At 44.7% G+C, this 12,219-nt stretch overlaps 1 protein-coding gene and 1 pseudogene across 1 annotated transcript in view; one reads left to right on the plus strand and one right to left on the minus strand.

Annotated features, from left to right (window-relative positions):
* The window catches only part of SND1 (staphylococcal nuclease and tudor domain containing 1), a 321,421-nt gene that overhangs the window by 136,953 nt on the left and 172,249 nt on the right, over positions 1-12,219 (plus strand). The gene's annotated exons all lie outside the window — the stretch shown is intronic.
* Positions 805-2,479, minus strand: LOC102990212 (rhotekin-like; annotated as a pseudogene).

Raw genomic sequence — 12,219 nt, forward strand, 5'->3', positions numbered from 1 at the left:
AATATTTGAAGAGATTAAACCTGAAAACTTCTTTGATTACTTTAAAAGTAGAATTATTTTATTGGCTCTATATGTGTATCTTCTTGCATGACTTTCAGATGGGTGGTTTTGTTTTCTTTTTTTTTTTTTTTTTTTACCATTTTTCTATATTTAGATATTTTTCAATACATTTTATTTTGTTAAACTACTATTTAATTCTAGAACATTGATCATTTTATTTCATAAATTGTCTTTCCTCAGGTGGGCTTAAATCGTAAATCTTTCTCCATCCTATGGCCCATTTATTTGTTTAATGCTTAGTTATGAGATACAATGGGAAGTTTATTGGCACCAATGCCTTGGTGAATTAACCAAAGTGCTTATTAGAAACCAACTCTTCTGACAGAGAAGTGATTGGTGTGCCAACTCATTGCAGCCCAACTCAAAACATACTTTTTTTTTTTTTTTTTTGATGTTAAATAACTTTAATGGTCAATGTGGGAGTCACAAGTGAGGTGCGTTCCCTCCCAGGGCTCTTCAGTGCCATCCTCAAAGCTGGTTAGTGCAGGGAGGCAGGGCAGGGTTGGGGCCAGTTTTCTCCCAGGAAGGGTTTACGGGTCCCAGCCAGCCCTGGGAATGAGCCCCTCAGTGCCATGGCAACCACAGCTTAAAGGAGGCTTCTGCTCCCCCCTCCCCAGCCTATCCCCAGTCCAGCAGAGGCAGGGGAGGCCAAGCTGGCCAACCTGCTACAAACAGCGCCAAATCCAGAGCCCAGCTGCACACAGATCACCTCTTCTGGCCAGATCCTGTTGCCAGCGCACCGTCTCACACCGGGGACTGGAGCCAAGTGTGGCGTGGGCCTTTGCTGCAGAGGCCTCTGGACTGTGGGGACCGCTTCAGGGGTAGAGGGGCAACCGAGTGAGAAGCCCCAGGGGAGTGGTCTGGGGGGACAGCATCCAGGGAGGCCGTTCAGCGTCTCCTCCAGGGCAGGGAATGGGTCTGGGCTGGGGTTGGGGCCACTGAAGCAGGCAGGCGGGGCCAGGCTGGGGGCGTCTCCAGCCTCGTGCCCTCCAGCTGGGCCAGGCTGTCTGTCACCGCTGTGATGTCATCCAGCGGCTCAATAGCTGTGGCACCAGGAAGGGATTGAGGGGAGGAGGCTAGTCAGAGCTTAGGCCCCAGACCTGTTCAGCCCTGAGCATCACCTGTCACCATCTCATGGTACCAGGAACCCTGCTTGGCCAGTCCTTGGAGTGGTTTCCGAGGAGCGGGGGTTTCAATTTTCATTATTTCATCACGGCACTGCTTCCACTGGCTCATGTCAAAGAAAAGCTGCCACAGAGCTTCCGTCCAGCTCTGCAGGGCTCCCCGACTCTCTGCCTGAAGCGTGTGTGTCACCTCATCCTCCCCATACTGGTTACTGATGCTCAGGGTGAAGGGCCGCCCACTGCCTGGTCCAGCTCACCTGCCCGGACTTGAGTCTCCTTGTTGATCACAACAGTAAACAGCGGCTCCTCCCCAGTGTCTGTGTGTCTTCAGGTTGATGGTAACAGAAGCTGTTTGTGCCTTTCAAGACTCCATGCACTCGCACCCAGTCCTGCAGCTGCCCAGCTTGCTGCGCTCTGAGGGTACCACTTGCAGTAGGCTGAGTCATGCAGAAAGGCTGAGCCACCGGACAGCAACACACGCTACCATCAAGGGGCAGCCAGGCAGGGTTCTTCTCATGACTGGTGAGGGTGAGGTCGTGTGTGCGGAACCCATCTTGCACTGCTGCCAGGGTGAGAGTGGTATGAGCCAAGAGGTGGTAACGAGGACCGCCAGCAGCTGCGGTGGGGAGCAAGATGGGACTGCTTCCCGAGCCCCTGGCTGTCTCGGCGACGCCCGCACACGCCTCCCCGAGGAGCAGCCCAGGGAGCTGCTGAGCTTGCTGGCAAGCTTCCTGGGGGCTCCAGCCAGGGCCCCCTCCTCTTCCACGCAGGCCCCATATAGCTCCAGCCGCAGTTCAGAGTCTGGCCCCGCCTCGGCAAAGAGCACCTTGTTGCGAAAGGAGATGGCTGTGAGGGTCCTGTCCACCAGGATCGTCTCCGTGTCCCGAGTGCATTCCCCTATCTGCAGCAGCAAGGACACAGCCCGACGGTGCAGGTCGCCTTCGTTCTTGAAATCTTCTGTGTCCTTCCACATGAGTGGAATCCGGAGGTCAGAGATGCAGACCTTGTCGCGGCAGGGGGAGCGCTCAGCAGGTGGCCCGCTCTCAGGAGGCCGCTGGCCTGTCTTCCTCAGCACCTGCGCGTCCTCGCACCGCTGCAGTTCGCCCGTGTAGTGGGGGTGCGGCTATTGCACACCAGCACGCTCTGGCTGGGGGCAGGCCACCGGCAGCTGGCGGGCCCCTTCCCTCATCCGGGTCTCATGGTGGAGGGTTCTTTGCGACTGTGACCTCCGGTGGGTCGCAGAAGAGGCTGAGCCAGCAGCGGCTGCGTTTGAACTCCATCTCCAGGGCGGAGCCGCTGGCCGCGGTGACCCGCCTCCGGAGGTTTCCGGAGATTATGCGGGCGGTCCCGTGCTTCTGCCTGCCCTCAGCACTCCCCGCGCTGCCCGCCTCTGCGCCTCTGCCTTGTCTCCTAGGCTTCTGTCCCTCGACTCAAACCATACTTTTAAAACTGTTGAAACTCTGGTTTTTCATTCCGCAAGCTGCTGCTTTGAAAGTCATACAGATGTTCTGGAAGCCTACCGAACTTCAAGAACTTCTTGGTGAGAAAACACTCGTTGTTTTGTAGTGCAGAAGATTAATCATACCTGAAGTGAAAATTGGCTTTAACATGGACATTGGTGGGCCCTCCATGAGGTGTGAAAGCTCTGGCTGGAATGGCCCTGAGCGTTGGTTCCATCGTGAGAAGGCGTGTGCACGTTTCCTCAAGTCGCTAGCTGCTGCTGCTTGGAACTCTCCAGTGGCTTAGGTTTGAATAGCAGTAACAAATATTTGTCGATGGCTCCCACTGTGCTAAATGCTGCTTCTAAGTCCTTGACAGGTGCCGTAGATCTAATCCTCGTAACAGTATGTGACTGAAGGGATTTCTGCTCCCCGGTTATAGATGAGGAAACTGAGGCACAGATAGTTTGATTAAATTTTCCCAGGATAATACTGCTAAGGAGTGGCAGCTACTAAAGTTTGAAGAGTAAAAGTGAATTCTCATGTTATACCCCAGTTTGAGTCTCGACTGCAGTGTAGAATTACAAAAATTAAAGAAGGATCAACAGCTAGAAAACTGTACGTTTGTTCAAGGTGAAAAACAGTTTAAAAAAATCACAGAGCACAGGACAGTAGGCAGGAAGAACTCTACTTAGTGTACTGACCTTCAAGTATGAACAAGATGCCACTGATACCCTGTGTAAACCTTGAGTGATGCAATACAAGTGTTTCCATACTGGTTCACTTCTCCTTTGAAACTAGAAATATTTTTTTGTAGGAAACTGAACGTTGTTAGGATTATAATCTGTATCTTTTTTATTTTTTAAAGGATTCAACTCTTTGTTTTTATTTTTGGCTGCGTTGGGGGTCTTCGTTGCTGTGCGCGGGCTTTCTCTAGTTGTGGCGAGCGGGGGCTACTCTTCATTGTGGTGTGGGTCTTCGTTGCTGTGCGCGGGCTTTCTCTAGTTGTGGCGAGCGGGGGCTACTCTCCATTGTGGTGTGCGGGCTTCTCATTGCGGTGGCTTCTCGTTGTGGAGCACGGGCTCTAGGCGCATGGGCTTCAGTAGTTGAAGCACGCGGGCTCGGTAGTTGTGGCTCTCGGGCTTAGTTGCTCCGCAGCATGTGGGGTCTTCCTGGCCCGGGGATTGAACCCGTGTCCCCTGTATTGGCAGGTGGATTCTCAACCACTGCGCCACCAGGGAAGTCCCATTCTGTATCATCTTAATAGAAATTTACTGGTCTGTATAACAAACAGGTATTTCTAACTCTGCTTTCTAATCAGCCCATGAATTTATATTGACCGTTTTATCTTTTGGTCAAACTGTCTTAAAATCGTCATCTCATTGGCCCCTGTCCTGTTGTTTTAGGGCAAAAGTTAATAGAATCTGAATAATTCATTTATTTGGGTTGATCTTCAAAAGCAAGGGGTAACTTTTGAAATTGCCCAAATAAACGAATCTGCCAGTTTTTCTCATGATTTTTATGTGCCAACTTTGATAATCTGTGGAAACGAACAACTTACATTTCTTGTTTAATGTAAGATTCAGTGGTGGTGGTGGTGGTGGTGGTTTTTTAAAAGATGGGAAATATATGGGGCAGTGATGTTTAAACAGAAGATGTGGAGTGTGTTTGAAGTTTTGTGTCCTGGAGGTCAGACTATGCAGTGTGCGGTTTCCTGGGCAAAATAAGAATCTTCTTATAAAATATTCCTATGACCCAGCACATCATTATCCTCCTAGTCTTCACTTTCTTGGGCATAGTGTAGCAAAGGCCTATCATTATAAGGGTTAAGTAAAATGTGTGAAAGTAGTATTACTTGTATATATGGGTGTAGTGAGGAAATTAAGGGGAGAGACTGTGTCACTGTGCCATTTAGACATCTAAGTGCAGCGGGTAGTCTGAAAGAGTAGGTATTTCTTAAAATCAAGGGTTCAAGACATTTATGGCCAGACCACAGGAAGGAGGATGCTGGGGTGGCAGTCACTTCCACACTGGTGCTTATTCGAACACCGCTCCGTTTTACTCTAGCTCAGAACAGCAATGTCTGCTCAGGGGCAGATGAGTTTTAAGAATGTGCCTGCGCTTTATCCTTTGGGATTTGTGGGTTCAGGCAAAGCACATTCTTATTCTTTTGTCAACCTTGAATTTGGATACATTTCTTCTGTAGTCTTCTGCATGCTCACCTCCTGATGTTTAGCCGGTAGGACCCTTTTTATCCTTGTTCACAAGGAGTGAATTTTGTAACTCTTAAGATGTTACATCCAGTGACCCAGCTTGTTAAGAGGAAAGTCCCAGTCATTGCAGCTTTGTTTTAGAATCAAGGCGCTCCCTACACCTCCTCGCCACCCTCTCTTAACACCTGCCAATAACAAGTGGAAACACTTCCCTATAAAGAGGAAGTACGGCCTTCATGTGGCAGAAGGGGGATTGAACCTAGGGAAAAACCATACTGTTAGAATGATACTTTAACATTATATGCAAAATACCATCGTGGAGTTAGTAGACATAAATGCTGAAGAGCTCTAAGGAAGAGCTGGTAAAGTTTGATTGACCTAGGGGAGGGTTTGGCAGAGGAAACTGCTTTGGAATTGATATTCTTTTAGCCTGTAACACAGACTTGGGTGTCTGTACTCTACCTGCTGACTAGGATACTTGGAAGAGCAAGTTTGGGTGTCCATGCTTGGGGATAGTGACAGGAATGTGCAGTAAGAAAAGCATAGCTGCCATACTGGATGATATTGGGTATTACGTTTCTTGACTTCAAAAAGGCATAACCACCGTATACTCCAGAGTAGAATGTATTTCAAGGTGGTGAAAGGGAAAGCCCACTGTGTTTGTCAGCTTACAGAAGAAAATTGTTTGACTTTTGACATTTTTCTGCCCTATGATAGACATTTTTGACTATTGCAGAACACATGATGAGCCTTCCTATGTTTCACGAGAGAAGAAAGACACTTTTGTTGTCCACTGTCTGTACCCCCAAAGACCTTGCTGAAAAAAGGTATCGATACCTTCCTTTGCTTGTAGCCTTTCTTGCTCAGCCTCGTAGCCCTGTCGGCCTTTCTCAGTAGTTTGTCCTGGATGTTGTACTCTGCCCCTTATCCTCCGCGTAGGGTTTCTTGACCCAAACTGGTCATGTTTGTCCACCCTCTTGCTGGTCCCTTTTACGTGTGTCTTCAGATCGTTTGCCTTGTCCTTGTTATATTGTTAAAGTAATTTCTGAATTGAATGCTGTAGCAAGAGGACAGTTAGCAGTCAGAGTGACCTGGGTTTCAAGTCTTTTTCAAGTCTGTGACTTGGTAATGACTAACCTTGGGTGAGTTATTCAGGACCTTTGAGCTCTGGTTTCCTCATCTGTAAAATGGTGATACTGTTGAAGTCTTAGTCTTTGTGAATATTAAATGGGACTCATATCGTGCCTTACGTACTATGTATTCAAATATTATGTAGTTAGTAATTGTTCTTGTCAGTCAAGCTTATTTAGTAGCTCCGGCTCACTTTGGATCCCCAAATAAGGTGCCTCTGACTTCATTTTGCACATCCATCTACCTGAGAGCTGCCTGCTTCCCTTAGGTCAGGTGGGTTTTTTTCCTGTTGAAAGACTTAGATTTATAATCTTGGCTTTCACTTTGAATGGCCTATTCTCAAGTGTCATTTTAAGTTGATTTGTTATGCTAATGCCTTACAAATATGTGCTTCCTAATTAGCCCATATGTAATAAGGCAGGGTACCCACCTGCATACTTGTGTATTAAATATTCTATGCAAAAAACCCTTAGCTCAACTTCACGCCATGGGGGGGATTGTTGCAGCACATGAAGAAGACTGTTCTCTGACTTGAATGGTAGTGACGCATTACGCTAGCGTACATCATGAAGGCTAGGGCTACATGGTGATTGGAGTCATTTAAAATTGGTTTGGACAGTGTGCTGTTGACCAGAGCACCTTGTGAGTAGTTCTGGTCCTAATTACGTCTTTCCTCTAACACTGTAATGGCCTCCTACCTGGCCTCCTCCTCTCCAATTGTCCCCCCTCTAATCCAGTTCTATATATGGCTGCTATGTTAATCTTCCTGAAACATACCTCTGATTCTGTCACTCTCCTTATCCTCAACTTTTTAAAAAGCTCCCCATTTCCTGGCGAAAAGGGCCAAACTTCTAAAGTCCCATGATGTGGCCTAAATTTCCAAAGTTCCTTTCTATAATACTTGCTTTTAGAGTGGTTATTAATGGTGGCAAGTTGGAAATGTGTACGGACGTTGCCTTGGTGCACGTCACTGGGGGACACTTTTACTGGGTAGGGGGCCAAAAGTGCTAGAGGGGATAGTCCTACCAACGGAAGATTTTGCCAGAACAGCAGTGAGTTGGACATTAAGGAGTAAAACTAGAACCAGTTACAGGGGAACATTTTAGCCTAATATGAAAAAAGAACTTTCTAAGAAAGGTGTTCATGGAGAGAGAGTGGGCTGTCCCAGGAGGTTAGTTTCCCTTTCATCGAAGGCCTTGACACATGAGCTGAATAACCAGATGGTAGGAATATTGTGGAGGGGATTTGACAGTGCATAGGAGGCTAGAGGTACACTTTTAAGTTCCCTTGCAACCCACAGGCCCTGTGATTCTATGGCTTATAATTCGTGAAAATGGTAAGACCGATTAGGTCCCCATAGAAACAATGCTTCTGCACTTAACATTTCTATACATTCCTCATAAGTGAGGTAGGTGGTTCTTGATGAAGCTTGCTTATACCATGTGGCAATGATCCTGCCTTCTTCCCCCTTCATTATACTAATTAATATACTTGAACTATACATCAAGAAAAATGGAAGCTAGTTTATTACTGCCTATGATATTTAATTTCCTTTTTTTTTTTTTTTTTTATTTTATTTGTTTTTGTTTTTTTGTGTGGTACGCGGGCCTCTCACTGTTGTGGCCTCTCCGGTTGCGGAGCACAGGCTCCGGACGTGCAGGCTCAGCGGCCATGGCTCACGGGCCCAGCCGCTCCACGGCATGTGGGATCCTCCCGGACCGGGGCACGAACCCGTGTCCCCTGCGTCGGCAGGCGGGCTCTCAACCACTGCGCCACCAGGGAAGCCCTTAATTTCCTTTTTAATTGTAACTCATTCCAGTTATACCAAGTTGCTGGGGCAGAAAGTATAGCAGCATTTGTGGTTCCGTAGGAATTAAGAAAAGAAGAAAACTTTTGTTCTTCTGAAGTTTTCATTTGGAATAGAAATCGGAGTCAGAACCTTGTTTCATGATTTGACTTATAAGTGCTTCTGTTTATCCCAGGAATGACTTTTGGCTAGCCTTAGAGCAAATTAGCCAGATGCTTATATATTTGATAGTGCTTTCCTTTCTCTTACTAATAATTAAAGTAAAAGAAATCATAATGAAATGTCATTCTAATAATTATGAAAATATTCCAAGTATGTTTAGATTTGTAATCTCAAAATACATGATGATAATTACCTGGATTATTCACAATAACCATTTCATAGAGGGGAAACCCAAGATACTGAAATTAGAGAATTATTTGCAGAGCCAAGTCCAGATTCCCATTTCCAGTTAAGACGAGTTCCCACAAAAGTCTTACCAGTTTCTTTCAGGTATCTTTGTGATCAAGCTACAATATCTGTGGTTCTCCTCAAGGCTGCACATCTTTTGTTAAGGAGGCAGAGAATAGTTTCATGCCCTGCCTGGCAGGATCCTAAGTAACAGTCAATACCTTATTTACCTGTCTGATTTCCTGTTGTTTCTTGATTGCCTTTCCCAGGCCAGGGAGATTAACTTAAACACACTGACCTCCTTTATGGTGGTTGAGAATGATTACCGTTGGGGTCTGATTGTTTTCCAGGGGGAAAAGGGAAGTTAATTTAGAAGGATCTTAATCAGAGTAGTAGTTTTTGTGACACATGTGTATGAGTTTGAAAACCAATACTAGGACCCTGCCTCCTGACACGGGCCTGCACTCTTGTGCCTGCTTTCTGATATGGTATTGGTCTTCAGATGAGATATGCAGTTCCTTTAAGGTTAAGCTCTCCGAGCTGTTTAAAGATGGCTTATTTTTCTATTTAAACCTCATTCTGTCATAGGTTACAATCCTTTGGGGCAGATATGGGTTGTTAGTTTGCTGAAAATAGAACTTAATTGGCTACCATACCAAGTACTGATTTTTAATTTGACAAGAGAGTCATAATTCAGTCAGCCTATTAGGTCCTTAAGGTTGTATGGAAGTTAGAAAATGTAACTAAAACCCCACCCGGACCGCTGCTCCTACGCAAACCAGGTCTGATCGTGGGTTGTGCACAGTGGGGCTTCTGACCATTTGTGTAGCTGGAGGGGCAGTGTCTGCCCTACCTCTGAGGAGCGCCGGTGAACATGTTCACTGAGTTTTTCAACTGCTATATAATATTTACTTGCTGTGGAAATGCGGAAGACTAGAACTGTCTAGCAGATGAGACATTATCTTCCTCTTTTTGACTTTAGAGTTTCTGCTTTTGCTAAATAGGAAAGAGACCCATTGGGGCAGTAGAGTAATGTACATGTAATTACTATACAGTAATTTCCTCGTTTAATTCAACAAAGATATAGCTGAGGTATGGGGACTGGTGGTAAGCCCCTGCTCATAGAAAACTGGGGAGGGATATCAATTCTGGCTCTATTTCCTTTAAAGGGCAGTTATCGCCTCACCTTCTGAGGCCCACATGGAGCGCTTTCCAGTACATATGTAGAGTTACTGTTCCCAGCAGACATTGAAGCAGATGTGCCTGCTGTTACCTAACCTCTTCAATATCCTTTTTCTATCTACTTCAACCTTCTTAGATTTTTTTGAAGCCTTATTAGATATGAACAATTTTTGCCCAAAGGAACTGACTTCTTCTCCCCATTGACTGACAAGATACTGGTCATCAGACAGTGATTAGCAGAATGTTGTGATTCTCCTTTTCCCCTGATGAATGTTTGTGTTAACAGACTAACAGCAGCCATAAGCACAGTTGTTGTTGGTGTCATAAGGAGATGAATTTCCTTCCATTTTTAGCTTTTAAATGCTTGTACTTATTAGAGAGGTCGAGTGCTCTTAACATGTTCATAATCAAGGTTACCAACTCTAAAGAGAGTGGTAGTAGGCCAAGCATACTTGTATGTTCCTGGGGACTCTTGTAGTAGCTGAACTTGGACTTCGCCCGAGCCTCTCCTTGCTGTTTTGCTTTATGTGATAGTTCATGAGAGTAATTTATCCTCAGTCATGAAGTATTTATTGAGCACCTACTGTGCCCAGATCTTTTTATGCTCTGCCTTGAAGACTTCTTAAATTTTCCCTGGTTGGGTTATGACTTTAGTCATGTCATAGCATGACTGTAGTTTGGATTTGGACAATTAGTTTTCATGAAGCTGGGCGCAAACACCAGTTATTTTATTTTGCCTTTCTGGTTGTATGGAGCGGAAGCACGTTAAACTGAAACCTTGGGTTCTCAGGTATTTATGGCTATGAAAGATATGGCTATTTATACCATATCCTGATGGTATTCCTAGGTATAAGGAAAACAAAGTGTACAGAAAGGTACTGACTTGAGTTTCTATGTATGGGTCATATTGTAGTGACCTAGGCACTTTATACATATTAACTGATTTAAGCTTTAGAATACTGTCTCAAAATGCCTCCGCCCCCTGCTGTTGAAGTTTTCAATCTTTGTCTTAACCATTGCACAAGCTTTTGGGCCCCAGTTTCAAATATCACTCTCTTCGGTCTGTCTTTCCACACTGCTGCTCCGTTGGTCTTTGTAAAATTCCAAACACACGTCTGTCCCCTTCCCAGAAAGTTCTCTTCGTTCCTCTATTCCAGAGGTTAACATCTCTGCCTGGCAAACAGCACTAGGCCCTGGCTGAACTTTCCCCTGCCTCCTTGTCCAACATTTACCTCCTTTTTGAACTCTCCATTCTTTCCTACTGCTTATCTTGTGTGTCTCTCTCTCTGGAACACTAACTCATCCTTCCAGTTTTAAAACTTGAGAAAAGTGCCTCACCTCTTCTGACATTATTATTCCTTAAAAGAATGAGAAACGAATTCCCAAAATGTAATATGTGTGTGTGTGTGTGTGTAACACGTATTTTTAAGAATAATAAACAGTCCTTCAATCTGGAATAATTTACAGTAAATTTCGTCAAATTCAGATTTAACACATTGCTGTCCCTTTTTCATTTTTTGAAAACTGGGGAAAACTTCACCACAAGCCCTAGTCTTACAGACGTGTTTTTGAGTCTCCTGCGTATGTAGTGAAATTGACCTGAAAGGCTGGAAATGTGAGGATGGGAAGGAAGCAGGAAAAATTTTTAAAGGTCCTGTTTATTGAAATATAGAGTATTGGAAGTGCAGTGTGAGAATGGAAAGAACTGAAGAAATCTGGTAGTCATGCAAGGGGGCTGACTTAAAGGAGGGCATTGTAATTGACCAGTGGAAGGGAGGAAAGGGTTAGTCAGAGGGGAAACTAATTGGAAGATGAATAGCACTGAGGAAACCGGTGAGACGTGAAGCCCTCCCCAAGATTGTTTAATGACTACTTGAGTTTTGTGAGTCGGTTCCTGATTATACAGAGACGGAAGTGATATTGATTCATCTTGTGTGTTCTGATGCATGCTCTTCAAAGAGGAAAGAAAGACAATCCTTTATATAAGTTTATTAGTGGTGAGATGACATTCTTTAAGAAATATCATCCATGGTGGCCACTGGGGAACTTGAGCCATCAAAGCCTTTTCGCCTGAAAGTAATTTAACAAGTCAGTATCTTTCTGGGTAACTGTAATTGCTAGACGTTCGATAGTCATGAAATTTAGTTAGCATTCTTGCTGTTGAATTGATTTTTAATGTTTATTTGCAAAACCTTAAATGTGTGTCCAAAGCCTTGAATGCATTCCCAAGTTATCCATTGTACACTCCCTAGATATGAAATATCAATTTTATAGGCTAGCAAAATGATATTTAATGGTGGCTGACTGGATAGTGTTTAAGAACAGTATGTATTAGATACTTAAATTTGTCTATTATCTGACTCCTGGCACAGATCATTGAATTTAGGTGGTACTGAAATTGCAGAAGATCTGGCTGCCTTAATAATCCAAGCTATGCAGCATGTTTATTTAGTCCCAGGACCTTCCTCTTGTCTTTCTTCTTTCTAAGCATGTACAGAAGAAAATAAAACAATTTTGGTTTGTACTTTCACATCTACTTGCATTAGGAAAGATGTCTTTAAAAAACGGTAGGGATGTTTTCAGGACGCTTCTTGAAGCCTGGGGCACACCAGTTTTTTGTGATCTGTTGACATCAGTTGTTTTTTCCTCCTTCTCTAATGTTTGCCTTCTTTGATTATACTTCAAGACCCAAGGTTTCACCACATTTCAATTTAAAATTTTGAGGCTAAATTTGGTCAAGCTGCAGCTGTAAAGGATGTTCTGTTTCATACCCATATCATTTTGTCTTGAATTTCATTTTAAAATGATCACTGGGGCTTCCCTGGTGGCGCAGTGGTTGAGAGTCCGCCTGCCGATGCAGGGGACACGGGTTC

Source organism: Physeter macrocephalus, chromosome 5, assembly GCF_002837175.3.
Source record: "Physeter macrocephalus isolate SW-GA chromosome 5, ASM283717v5, whole genome shotgun sequence".
NCBI classification, from domain to species: Eukaryota; Metazoa; Chordata; class Mammalia; order Artiodactyla; family Physeteridae; genus Physeter; species Physeter macrocephalus.